General features: G+C 41.2%; 1 protein-coding gene across 1 annotated transcript in view; it reads right to left on the minus strand.

Moving 5' to 3' along the window:
* Positions 1–12,433, minus strand: part of LOC131855899 (uncharacterized) — a 66,452-nt gene that overhangs the window by 25,130 nt on the left and 28,889 nt on the right. The window lies entirely within an intron of this gene.

The following is a 12,433-nucleotide window of genomic DNA, read 5'->3' on the forward strand; positions in this document are numbered from 1 at the left end:
TGAAGATTTAACCTTGTCTACAAATACTTCATTATCAACTTCATTATTACACCAAGAAGTTCAAAGTTACTAAGGAGAGCTTAGTAAAGTGTGTCGAGTTGAAGATCATCTGGAGAAAATTCTAGATATTGCTGGAACTTGGATAATATTTTTTGGCAAAAGGGTTTACAAATTCTGGAGAAAGGCAACTAGTACGAGGAAGAATCATCCAAACTTTTCTGAATTTTCTGAATATTTTGGAGAAAATTCTAGCCTTACTTCTATCCAAGTCAGAGGTGAAATTAAAATTGTGAATTTTATGAATATCTTCCAGAATTTAATAAATGATTTTTTCGAAAATTTTGGAGGAAAAAAATCATTTTTTTTGGCTAAGTATGAATTTTTTTTTAAAGTTTTGACACTTGGCGGTAACCACAACCAGCCTTAAGACTGAGGGTTTTAAGGTGAAAATTCGATTTTTATGGCTAAGTATGAGAATAAAAAATGGAAAATTTTCCAACACTTAGCCATTTCGCAGCCCCGTTATTTTCAAAACTTTGCAAATCATTTTCTAACTTTAAAATTTCATTGTTTGCCTGCAGGCCCTAGACATTATGAAATTCCAGGTAGACAAAGATGCTCCTCCAGAGTCGAGGATGACTTCAAAGTGGAAGAACATCAGCGACACCAACCTCGGACACATCAATTTGAGGGAATTTAAGAAGCGAATGTTTGGTCTGGACAACCTTGTGCCTACCACCATTGCGCGAAAGATGATGAAGAGTGGTATCGTGCATGCTGCTGGCTTCCTCCCCACCATGCAGTGCAATGAACTAGTAGTCGAATGTGCCAAACACTACAACCCAATCGGTAACAACATTGTTGCACCTGATGGAAGAGTGTTGGCGAATGTCAACGATGAGGCCATCAGAGAGGCCTTCAGGATTCCAGAGTACCACAACACAGTGTCTATGACAAAGGACGAAGCTGACAGTCTGTACCAGGAACACCTAGAGGAATATGATGCCATAGTTAACCATTCCTGGCTAGACAAGCCGAGGAAGGGCGCCTCCAAACTCCAAAGAAAGAGCCTAGTGCGAGCATACTTCAAGGAGGACATTGGGGACATGATTGTCCTGCTCAATAGAATAATAGGAAATCCTCAGGGAGCTCCATTCGAACCCTGGATGTATTATTTCATTAATGAAATAATCAATGGAGTAAGGATGATAGACTGGGCCCGGATGATCAGCGACAACCTAGACAGCCAGCTGAGGAACCTGGAGACGAATAGGACTTTCTTCATGAGTTCTTACTTGTTTTATTCATTGGCCAGGACCTACAGATACAGAGGCCTCACTTGCAGAGGAGAAGTTGGGAACAAGGAGAACCAATTTCCAGTCTACGATTGCTATCCCCAGCTCCACATGGAGGAGAACTTCCATTTTAAAAGAGTGAATGATACCTTCCTGATGCATATCACCCAGACACTTCAAGGTGGCTTGCACCAGAGGCTCTCTCAGGAGTCTATGGACTTCATTGGTCGGTTTGGGTGTTGGTACATACAATATCCAAAATTCACTTACCTCTGAATTCAAGGATTCTCCAGGCCTCCATACAAGCTTCTGGCTTACCCTACCAACCGAGTGGTGTTGCTCGAGGTTGTGAGACAATTGGAGGAGTATATAGTGATTCAAAGGGATGAGCAGAAGAAGGCAGGAACGTCCTCACTCACAATTGGTAATGGGCTGGAAACATGTCCATCATCACAAGCTGTTGCAACCGTGGAGAAGGCGCTGGCTTGGTATCCCTTCTATCAATACAAGGCAAGAAAGGATTTCGATCCATTCCATAGAATAAAGAAGATCGAAGGGACAACGTTTGAGCACAGACTGGATCTAGAAGACTACTGGGCTAATGCAGCCGATAGCTTCGAGATCAGGAAGAGATTCTGGTCAAGAATTCCTTTGAGTATGGTGAGAGCAACGGAAGTATTCAGAGTTGCCGATCAGGTAGAAGAAAGCCTAGAACTTCAGCAGCCGGGCTTTGAAAAGATGAAGAATGAACCCTTAGTCTTAATAGATTGGACAAAGGGAGAGAAATCAGATCTAGCAAACCTCATGAGGTCGGTGGTTGAGTACTCAAGGTGGTGGGCGTCTGAAAAGACAAAACAGTTGAAGGCCAAAGGTGTGACTTTGACTTATGAATTAATGGGAGTAGATGATACTCTGTCCGTCGATCTTTGTAACTCCGCCGGCGATGTTCGAAATCCAGAAAGTGTTGGGTCTCAAAAGAGGAAGGAGTTGGTTGGAAGCTCCACAAAGGTCACAGGGAAAAGGGTTGTGGGTGAGAGAAGAGAATCCAGCGAGAGTCACTCCATCCTAAGTGCTGCTTCCATTGCGCCTGATCAGAGTGCAACTGGGGAGCAATAGATGAACATCTGTGCGATTGATGATGAAGTAAGAGTGCTTTCCCAACCAGTTGAGGAAGTAGTGAAAGAGGTCTTCCAAAGCCCAAACAGAGAGCAAGTTGAAGCACCTACAATCTTCTTGGATGGCATACCAGCAAACCCAGGAGAAGCAGATGATGAGTTTGATCGGAACACTGTAGAGCAATCAACCATTCCGGATTGGCTAAGAGCAAGGATAAAGGCCAAGGTTCCCAAGGAGGCCCACTCATCCGAGGAGGTCACCGCAACATTCATGGAGAAGGTGAATGAACCCTCTATAGCTAAACCACCCAAACCCGCCAGGAAGTTTTCCCTAATTCAGAGAGACAATGCCGGATTCAAGACAGTCCAAATAGCAGTGCCCAAAGAAGGGAAGACCAGAGACAATGTCACCGCGGATGATTACAAGGTTACCACCATAGAGTTGGGTAAGCCCACCCAGGACCAAGATGTCCAATACTTTGATGACTCCTGCAACGTTCTAAAGGCAAGGCTAGCTCATGAAAAGGAAAAGAGGAAAAAGGTTGAAGAAGAGAACCAGCAGTGGAAGAAGTATGTTCTCCATCTTACTAGCCCACTCAACCGTGAAGTCCCGACTACTCCACCACAGCCTCTTCAGCAGGGATCAATGAAGGACTATGATGATATGAAGGGATCATACACTCAAGAAAAGGAGTGGATTGCAGACGCTTCGGTACGTGCTGACACCCTGGTAGAAAACTTAGTATCGACACATGAGGCAACTTCTTTGTTGATTGATCGTATCCAGGATCTAGCCTCCAATTGGGAAGAGGTGGATGAAATTCAGAATGAAATACTCCCTCATCTGAAGGTTATCCGAGGCATGTCGAAGAGAAGCTTAGTGGATGTAGGCATCATACAGACAGGAGACACGTACGACTTCGGCACATGGTACTATACTCTGGTCACTCGGATTGAGGTTTTGAAGAAATCCGAGACCAAGTGCTTTGAGACAGAGGCAAGTGTTAGAGAGATCTTGGGCAAGGTATTCCGTGTGGCGTCAGAGATCTAGAAGAAGGAAAGCCTAAGGGAGAAGCATTTACAAGCAAAGAACTTGAGAGCCAGGATTCAAGCAAGCTTCTTCAGGGATTCAGGGATGATTGACAAAGGCGATCTTTCAAAGATTGCAAACTTCCTCTCCATCGATGACAACTTCCTCACCCAAGCAGTGGAGTGGGAAGGCATCCTTGCCACATGTGCCAATGATGTGGACCTCATCGACTTCCAGATTGGCGGTTTGCCAAGTGTCACCATGGAGGAGGTCAAGCTCATTGTGTCCAGATACGTTGAATCTCTGAAAGAGGAAAGTGGCCACTCACCTCAGTGAAATTAGCAGCTGCGCCACTTGTCACTCTTTCATTTGTTTGAACTGATAGTATTTCGGGAAACCCTAATTAGGGTTTAGGACTTTCAATCTTGGCCCTTGATCGCTATTTGATCTCGGCCATTCATTTATTGTTAAGAAACTATATAAGGTTGCCTCCTCTCATTTGGAGGGGGTGAGGTTTTTGATGTATTGTTGCTTAAGGTCATTTCCAGATAATATATTGCATGTGCGCTACTTTGTAATCTCTATTATTTGAATGATTTGCATAGTTTCAATTACCTCAACACTTAATTAACATTTATCTAGATTTGCTTTCATTGTTGTTAATTTGAATGAAGGATTTGATAAGTGTCAATTGATGGTGTATCTCCGCTCATACTTTTGGTAAATGGATGATTTCCATTCTACCGTGCAAAGTTAGTCTGAGCCCGTCCCCTGTGCATCCCAACATCTCGATCATAAGCACAACCCATTGAAGATTGCACCGGCTTTGTGTAGTTGTCCCTAGTGTGGCGAAGCAAGGTTTGGTTTCTTGAGAGCACCTAGTTGATACCGTCTCCAAAATTCGTAGGATTAGATTAGCCTTCCTGAACCCTATCTCTTTTCTCCTTTCTTTTGAAAGTCTAAATCCCAAAAAATCCCAAAAAAAAAGAAGAGCCTAAATTGCTAAATCCATCTAAGTCCAGCAGTTCAAAAATACTTGTCAAACGTAAGTCCCCAAATTTCAGCATACACTACCCAAGAAGCTATTCCACTAAAGTCGCTTGTTCGCACATATAGACCTTGGAATCAATAGTGATTTTTAAGGAGAGGATAGAATACCTTCGGGTATCCTATTCTAATGTTTGGTAGATGATAAAACAAACACCAACATGTCACACAATGTGCCTCTTCTCCAAGCTTGTCGCGGGGTTAGGAAGTTTCGAAAGTATCCGATCACCCGATCTCCATTTGTTTTGTGTTTTGGTCGCTCTAGCGGCAGTTATGGGAATTTGTAAGTCCCGACCTTAGGTTCATAAGTTCATATTTTCCCCAACTGAGCGACTCGTCAGTTTCACCTAGGTCTTGGGGCGCCGCCTTTGTGTCAAGTTGTTGTGCAGACTAACGTTGTTTGCCTTGTCAGCAGGAACAAGCCGAAATAAAGGACCGTTTTGAAAGGTGAAGTAAATGCAGCATTTAAGGCATGTCACATCACTCGAGGACACAGATGGGGTGGCGGATAATTTTTGAACTACCTCTCATTTTTGAGTTTTCACAAAGTGCATTATCTAGCTTGTGTCCATGCATAGTGTGATACAAAACCACTGGGCAGGTGTGCAAGACACAAAAGTAGAACAATTGAACCTAGAGACTTTCCTACAAGAGCTCAAAGGAGGGGGGAGAGCTTCATTGTGGGAAAGAATTCTTCAGTGTGGCTTGGCTTTCGCAGCTGGTTTTCCGGTTGTCGTGCCTTGTGCAGATTTAATAATTGCATGCTCTGAAAGATAAAACCCAAAGACACAAGAAATCCGGTCAGATGGAGGAAGGGTTGTAGCACGGATTAATGTTGAAAGCGTCTCTCGCGCTTTGTGCCTTCCTGAGAGAAAAGCTTCTAAAGACATGTCCATTCTTGTTGGTGAAGAGTATTTCAAAACACACGGAGACTGATATATGAACTGCATTGCCAGAAATTGGTTAAAGTCTGAAAAAGGAGGTAAGTCTCAATTACCCGCCAAGTTGAAAAGAATGCACTTTAAGGATGAAGTTGTTGGGATTAGAGTCCTCCTGCATCGTATTGTAGGGAATGCTTGCACTGATTCTTTTGAGTTCTGGATGTGTCATTTTATTCTGATAATTTGTGCTCCCGAGATTTTTATTGACTGGGCTTCTATCATTAGCTATCATTTGCATGAATAGTTGAGGAATTTCCATCAGTCCCTTGCCTTTCATATGTGTTCATATTTGATTTTCATATTAGCTAGTCAAGAGTCTGCTTGGCCAGGTTTGGAATTGCATCATCCTCTCCCTGCATTTGCACCCGTCCACCGGAAATTTCCCCAGCTCACCATGCGTAAGGGTATGCAAGCTTTTTCCCATGTCAACGATGCATTCTTGATGGGTATGGTTAGAAAATTGGAAGGAAACCCTAGTCTATGGATTTCCCATGACTGCTGCTTTTGTGATGAAGTTTGGAAGTTTCTACACCCAATTCAATAGGTTCACATACCTTAGAATTGGGGGTTTTGAGAAGCCTCCGTTGAAATTGCCTCGGTTCACATATGATTATATTGTTTTCTTGGAAGTTTGCCGCCATATGGCTGTAGTGAATGTTAAATATCTAAACATGGGAAAGAAAGGATACTCCTTCCCGTTGTCCACACCTCCTTTCTCTTGCAAAACAAATGGTGCCGCTAAGGCCGTGGGAACAATTCTAGAGAAGTTTCATTTTCAATCTCTGCCGTCTAGAAATAATTTTGACAGCAATGGATATGTGAAGCATAATTTGTATGGAGCCAAAGGTTATATGCATTGGCCTGAGCTCGAGGACTTCTGGGAAGATTGTTTGGATGATGTTGAAGTGTTTAAAAGAGGTTTCATGAGGCTTTCTTTGTAGCAAATTCATACTCTTGGTGTTTCTTGAAATGTTCCTAATGATGTGATTGAAGATGAGGTCATTTTGGCCCCAGAATAGCATACTTGTAATGTCCCCTTCTCACTGATGTTCTTTCAGAGGTCCATTAGCCTATTCCTGAGACCCGTAGGCTAGGTGGAATGAGTAATCAGGGTCTAGCATCGATGAAACGAGGACTTACTATTTTTAGTAAGTCAGGGGATGACCGTTCTGGTGCCATTGTCCGACCGAGCACTCCTTGCTTTGCCTCTGGACGCGATGATCATATTTTTCTGAGCATTAATTCTTGACCTACTATTTTTAGTAAGTGGCTGGGTGGCACATTTCTATTTTTGGCAATAGACAGGGGTCTGAATTCTGCAGCAGTTTGTGGTCGTCTGGGCTCAGTTTCATCTTGGAGGTGATAATGATCAGTACGGGAGACATTTGCAACATAATTAAATATTATTTCCTTTCCTAAGGTTAATATTTAATTAATCTATTTATTGGCTACTGGTTTATTAAATTTGGGATTAATGCCTGTTTAATCCTAAATTTGAGCGAAATTCAATTGTTTTATGGGATGTGAAATATTTTTAAAAGGGATATTATTTCACTTTACATCGCCATTTTTGTGCCTAAGTGTCCAACGTGGGTCCTCCCCCTTCTTGGGAGTGAGTTTTGACTTAGGAGAATGGGCGCTACACTTGGGTCCACATGTGAGTGGAAATGAAATTCAAATGCAAGCGTGAAATTTGGAGGGATGTCATTTGAGTTTGATGAATGAAGTTATAAATATGAGGCTTGGGTTCCCATTTGCACCATCTTGAAAATCTGTAATGTTATGCTGCCGGATTGGCGACAGAACTTGAAGCTTCGGAGTGCATCTCCCTAGTGCTACCCGGTTTCGTACTTGAAATACAGTACCTAGCTGTGCCTTGTATTCTCCTATCGCTTTCAGAGCTTTGCCATAGACATCTTGGTGTTGCAACGATTCTGGACTTGCTGGTTTTGCCTGTGGCTGAAACACATTTTTGCTCACATCTCTCTGCTGGAGCGTCTGATAGTTATGGGTATTATTCCTATCTTCCTTCCCAGCACTGGCAAATAAGTTTGTAAGTTTTTAGCACATTTGTTTGAGTATTGATTTAATTATGCAAAATCGAAATTCCTAGTCTAGGCATGGGTTTTTTGGGTTGCATTGGGATGCGTGCAAAATAAAAAGAGGGTTGTTTGGGGTGTGGCTGTGATTGGTTGTCATTGTATTGGATGTATGGTGGGATTGGGCTTGATTTGAATCAATTCGGGTAAAAATTGAGTGAGTTATGAGTATTTTCATGTTTTCATGGGCTGCTGGAACTGTACTTTCAGCGTGCAGAGCAGTGTAACAGAAAATTACAGTATTGTGTAGAAATCTGCAGTTAATCTTCTCATCTCATCTCCATATTGTAAGGATTGTTTCAATAGTACTGAGCATCCCATTCTATCTGCTTTTATTTGTAATTCCCACTGCATAAGTGGAAGAGGCTGGCTTGCCGCCTTCTCAGTTTTGTAATTCAGTTTTCTTTGATAAATAGTCCTCCCGCTGAAATATGCGGTAGAGTGATGTTTTAATGTAATGTCCTCCCGCTGAATAAGTGGTCGAGTGATAAAGTTCAATGTTTTGGTCCTCCCGCTGAAATATGCGGTACAGTGATTGTTAATGTAATGTCCTCCCGCTGAAATACGCGGTAGAGTGATTGAACTTCTATTTCTTGTAATCTTTCCCTTGGTCGGTTCACCGCCAAGAAGTTTAGTTTCTATCCTGCTGGGTAAGCAGAAGGGGATGGCTTGCCGCCCATGCAGTTGTAATGTTCAGTTTGTTTATTGATGCTGACGATCCCCGAAACACCGTATGCTCTCACCCTCCCAGTCTGGGCTCTCGGTGAACAAAAGGTGGAAGGGTTCCCTTTAGTTGTTTTTCTTATTACTCTAACCTTAACCGGTAATTGTTGTGGATGAATTGCTATTGGCCTGAAAAAACAAAAAAAAAATTAGTGGGATATTACAATACTCTTGCCAATGCAGTCCCCACAGAAGTTGATTGGTCCAAAGAAGAGGTCTCAGACCTAATGGTTTGCACTGCCCCAGTATTGAGAAGAACACCTAACTATCTAAATGGCAAACGGAAACAACATGTCAGCTCCTCACAAAGTCAAAGGTCGTCATCTCGTAGAGAGCAAGGAGCAATTTCCTCTTCCCCTATTCCAGCATCTACGGCCAAGTCTGCAGATAGGTTTCCAACCCGAAGTTCTCAATCAGGTGGCGATGGGGAGAAACCTGAAGAAACTGCTGCTAGACTAAAATCAACCTGTGAGCGGGATGATAGAATAGTGTCGCCCAGAGGGAAATCACCCCTTGCTGATTCTGAAGGTATTTATCAATGGATAATTGATGATCATTCTTTCTTTGATTTGCTTGAAATCCCCTCCTCTCCTGTGTAAAAACCCCCAACACTATTAATAAAGAGTCAAGGCTTGAAACAGAGGTAGAGAAGAAAAGGAAAGTGTCCACCCCCGTTTCAAGTGAGATAGATACAGTTGCACTACTGCTACAAAGTTCTCTCAAGCCTAAAAAGGCCAAGCAAATGTCTCAAATCATTTATGATCCTATATTTGATCACTAACTCCTAGAGATCGCTGATCCTATTAAAGAGGTGAACGCAACTGACATAACAAAAAAGGATTATAAGATCAGTCATGTGGACATGGGACCTTCTACTTTAGAAGGGGACGTCTACCATGCTGATTTTTCAGTCCGTGCGTTGATTAAGAGGGCTCAAGAACAGAAGAAAAAGAACCTGGAGCTACAATCCCAAGTGCAATCATTGAAGGATTTCATTTCATCTATTATAAATCCTGCAACTGGGGAGGCTTCAAGTTAACATGTGCAGGGACTTGATCCAAATACTGTGAAAAAGATCAAAGGTAATTTAGGACATGCTAAAGTTGTCACTGAATGGATATATGAAATGTATAGAAATGGTGTCAGTTATATAACCAAGTTCAAGGTGTTGTATGTGAATATTTGGAGTTAAATAAAGGAATTGTTAGTTAAGCTACAACAGGTTAGAAAAGAACATGGGAGCATATTTGTGCTTTCGAAGGGAGGTTACTGATCTCACCACATTGAACCTTGCCATTCCGATGACCGAAAAATTAGTAGCACATCCTAAAGAAATTGATCTTACCTGGCGAGAAGCCTTGGAATGGAAAGAAAGGATCTACCATGATTATATCAGTGACATTGATGATGCCTTAAAATGCTATTTGAATGATATGCTGAAAATAAAGAATAATCTTTGTGCTTTGGATGTTGACCTTATGGATAGCTTTGAGGAGAATGTACAAGAACTTGGTGAAATGATGGGCCAGTTCAAGGAGATTTATCAGAAGAATATCAAAGATCCTCAAAATATTTCTTTGGAATCCTTCAAGGGATTGTGTCACTTGCAGATGCACACTACTGCCTTTGAGACTGAGAAGGATGAAAGCACAAAAACATTGCCACTATTGATGGGTTGACTTCAAAATGGAGAACAAGACTGCGCATCACAGCAGTACCAGAGGACCCAAACTTGGAGCCGATCATGAACAGGAACCGTGAGTACAGACAAAGGCTTAAGGCTCAGGAGGTGGCACATGCTAATCAAGAGGTGGAGATCGTTGGTAATAATGAACCGGAAGCTGAATAGGCAGAGGCAATTTCAGAATGTTACTGTTTAAATGTTTTTCTTGAATATTGGCGTGGAAGCCAAAAAGACTTATTTTAAAATAACGGTTGTCTTCAAGAAACCATTTCTCTGAATGTTTTAAATAGTTGGACTTATTTTCATTTTAGGATCTTTTGGGCAAACTTTGATTTACTCTTAAGAACAAAAACTTCTTTAAGTATATTTATGTTTACTGTTTTGAATATAGAAAGTTTGTTGGCGGCTTCAAATATTCGTAATCTTTGAATTATGGTGTGTGAATGCTTTATGTTCTTTTGAATGGTTATCAGTGGATGCATCTATATTTGAGATGGTGAATGGTTTCAGTTTTCTACTGCTGCAAAAATATTATCTTTGAATGGTATTTTGTAGCAATTTAGTTGATTCAAAATCTTGAAAAATCTAAAACGTGTTTGTATTTCATGCATGCCTTTTCAAATCTTTTTGGTTATAAGCTCTTTCCTTGTTTGCTTTCTGGTTAAAAGAATTTCAGTTAATTTCCATTCATTGAATATCATCCGAAGGTACCTGCCACCTTGTAAAATAAGCAAAGAATCAGTCAGTAAATAGTTTGTTCAAACTGGTTCAACTGTGGTTACATTTGTCACCTTTGTGGGCGTGAGAATATAGAGTTAGGTGATAAATCTGTTAACCAACAGATTTTTCGCGACTCTACTGGGGAATATAAAAACCAGTATTATAAAGTATTTGTGGATTAGTAGTCAATCATGGGTTTATCAAGACAGGTTGCCCCTGTGTTGCAACCTAATGTAGATTGGTTGGTCTATAATCAAGAAGACATAGTTATAACTCTTCGACGCCTTGCTTGGGAAAAGAGGAGGATTGATCGTCGATATCACAGAGTTAATGTTGTTTTGGAAAAAGAAGAGAAGTTTGGAGAAAATGTGGTGCGTATGGATGTTGCTCAAGGAGTAGTTATTCTAGCCGAAGAGCTCCACCCTTTACCAGTCCTTAGAAATAATTAAATCTTCCACTTAAGTAGGAGTTGGCGACTCCAAGCCTTATTGTTTAGTTAAATTCTGGCTTCAAAAAGATACACTAGGGCTGATAAGAATAAGAGGATTGTTGATAAAGATTTTGAATTCTTAGAATCTATCAACTTTTCGGCTTTCCCACCTATACAGAGAACTAAAACTGTCAAGAAGCCTCCTCCTCCTCCTAAATCTAATAAACCTCCACCTACCAACTCACATTCCCTCAGCCAAATCCCTATATTGCAAGGTACCACATTACCCCTTCAAGTTTGTTTCCCAATCCCTACTATCCAAGTCATGGCTCAACTTGTCCCATGGGGTTTAGCAATAGGTCCTATCACATTTGCAGTTGGGGCCCAACTCCATGATTTGCCCAAAGGCACCAAGAAAATTATCCCCAAGTTCAATGGAGATGGGAAAATTTCTCTTGAGGAACATTTAAAGGCTTTCTTTGTTGCGTCCTCTATCTTGGCAGTGCAACATGAAGATGTTGCAATGAGATTGTTTGTAGAATCTTTGACTGGTCCTGCTGTTGAATGGTTCTATTCTCTACCTGATGGTAGTATAAATGATTGGAATACATTGAGGACCAAGTTTGAAAGTAGATTTAAAATAGCTAAAGATGATTCAGTTTTGGTTGCTCAATTGGGTTCTATGAAGAAAGAAGTACATGAAACCACGAGAGAATTTGTAGCAAAGTTCCATAAATTGTTTAATAGAATCACCACCAATATGAGGCCCAGCGAGCATTTAATCAAGGCAATGTTTATCAACAATTTACCGCTTGATATAAGTTTCACCATTAAGAGAGAGGGTGCTGCTAATATAGAGGTTGCTCAGACTTTAGCCATAGCAATTGAAGATGATTTGATTGCCGTTGGTAAATGGAAAACAAAGTTGCAAACTGGAAAACCACTACAAGTAAATTCCACCAATCCAGTGATTCCGAGATTAGCCAATGATATTATTACCCTGAAGCGGAAGATGCCTAAAGGTACGTCAACTTCTTATCAAGATACTCCAAGAAGGGATATAATTATCAAGGTGTTCAAAATAAAACGCTCTCTATAACTAGTCCAAGTCAGAGGTTGGCAATTGAAGGTCTCCCTTCTTACTCTTCATCTTCAAATGTGAGTAATCATTGTATTTTTCATTTGACACCTGATCATTATGGAAGTACTTGCCCGAAAATGATAAGATATACGCAATTGCTTTCCACAAGTGAGCATGCCACGGAGCCTTATGTTGAGGAGCCCAGTTCATCCAAGGATGTTGGTGTAAATTTCTTTGAGTACCTGCCTGGTAATGTTGATGAGGAAGA

The sequence above is a fragment of the Cryptomeria japonica genome, chromosome 1, assembly GCF_030272615.1.
Source record: "Cryptomeria japonica chromosome 1, Sugi_1.0, whole genome shotgun sequence".
In the NCBI taxonomy this organism is placed as follows: Eukaryota; Viridiplantae; Streptophyta; class Pinopsida; order Cupressales; family Cupressaceae; genus Cryptomeria; species Cryptomeria japonica.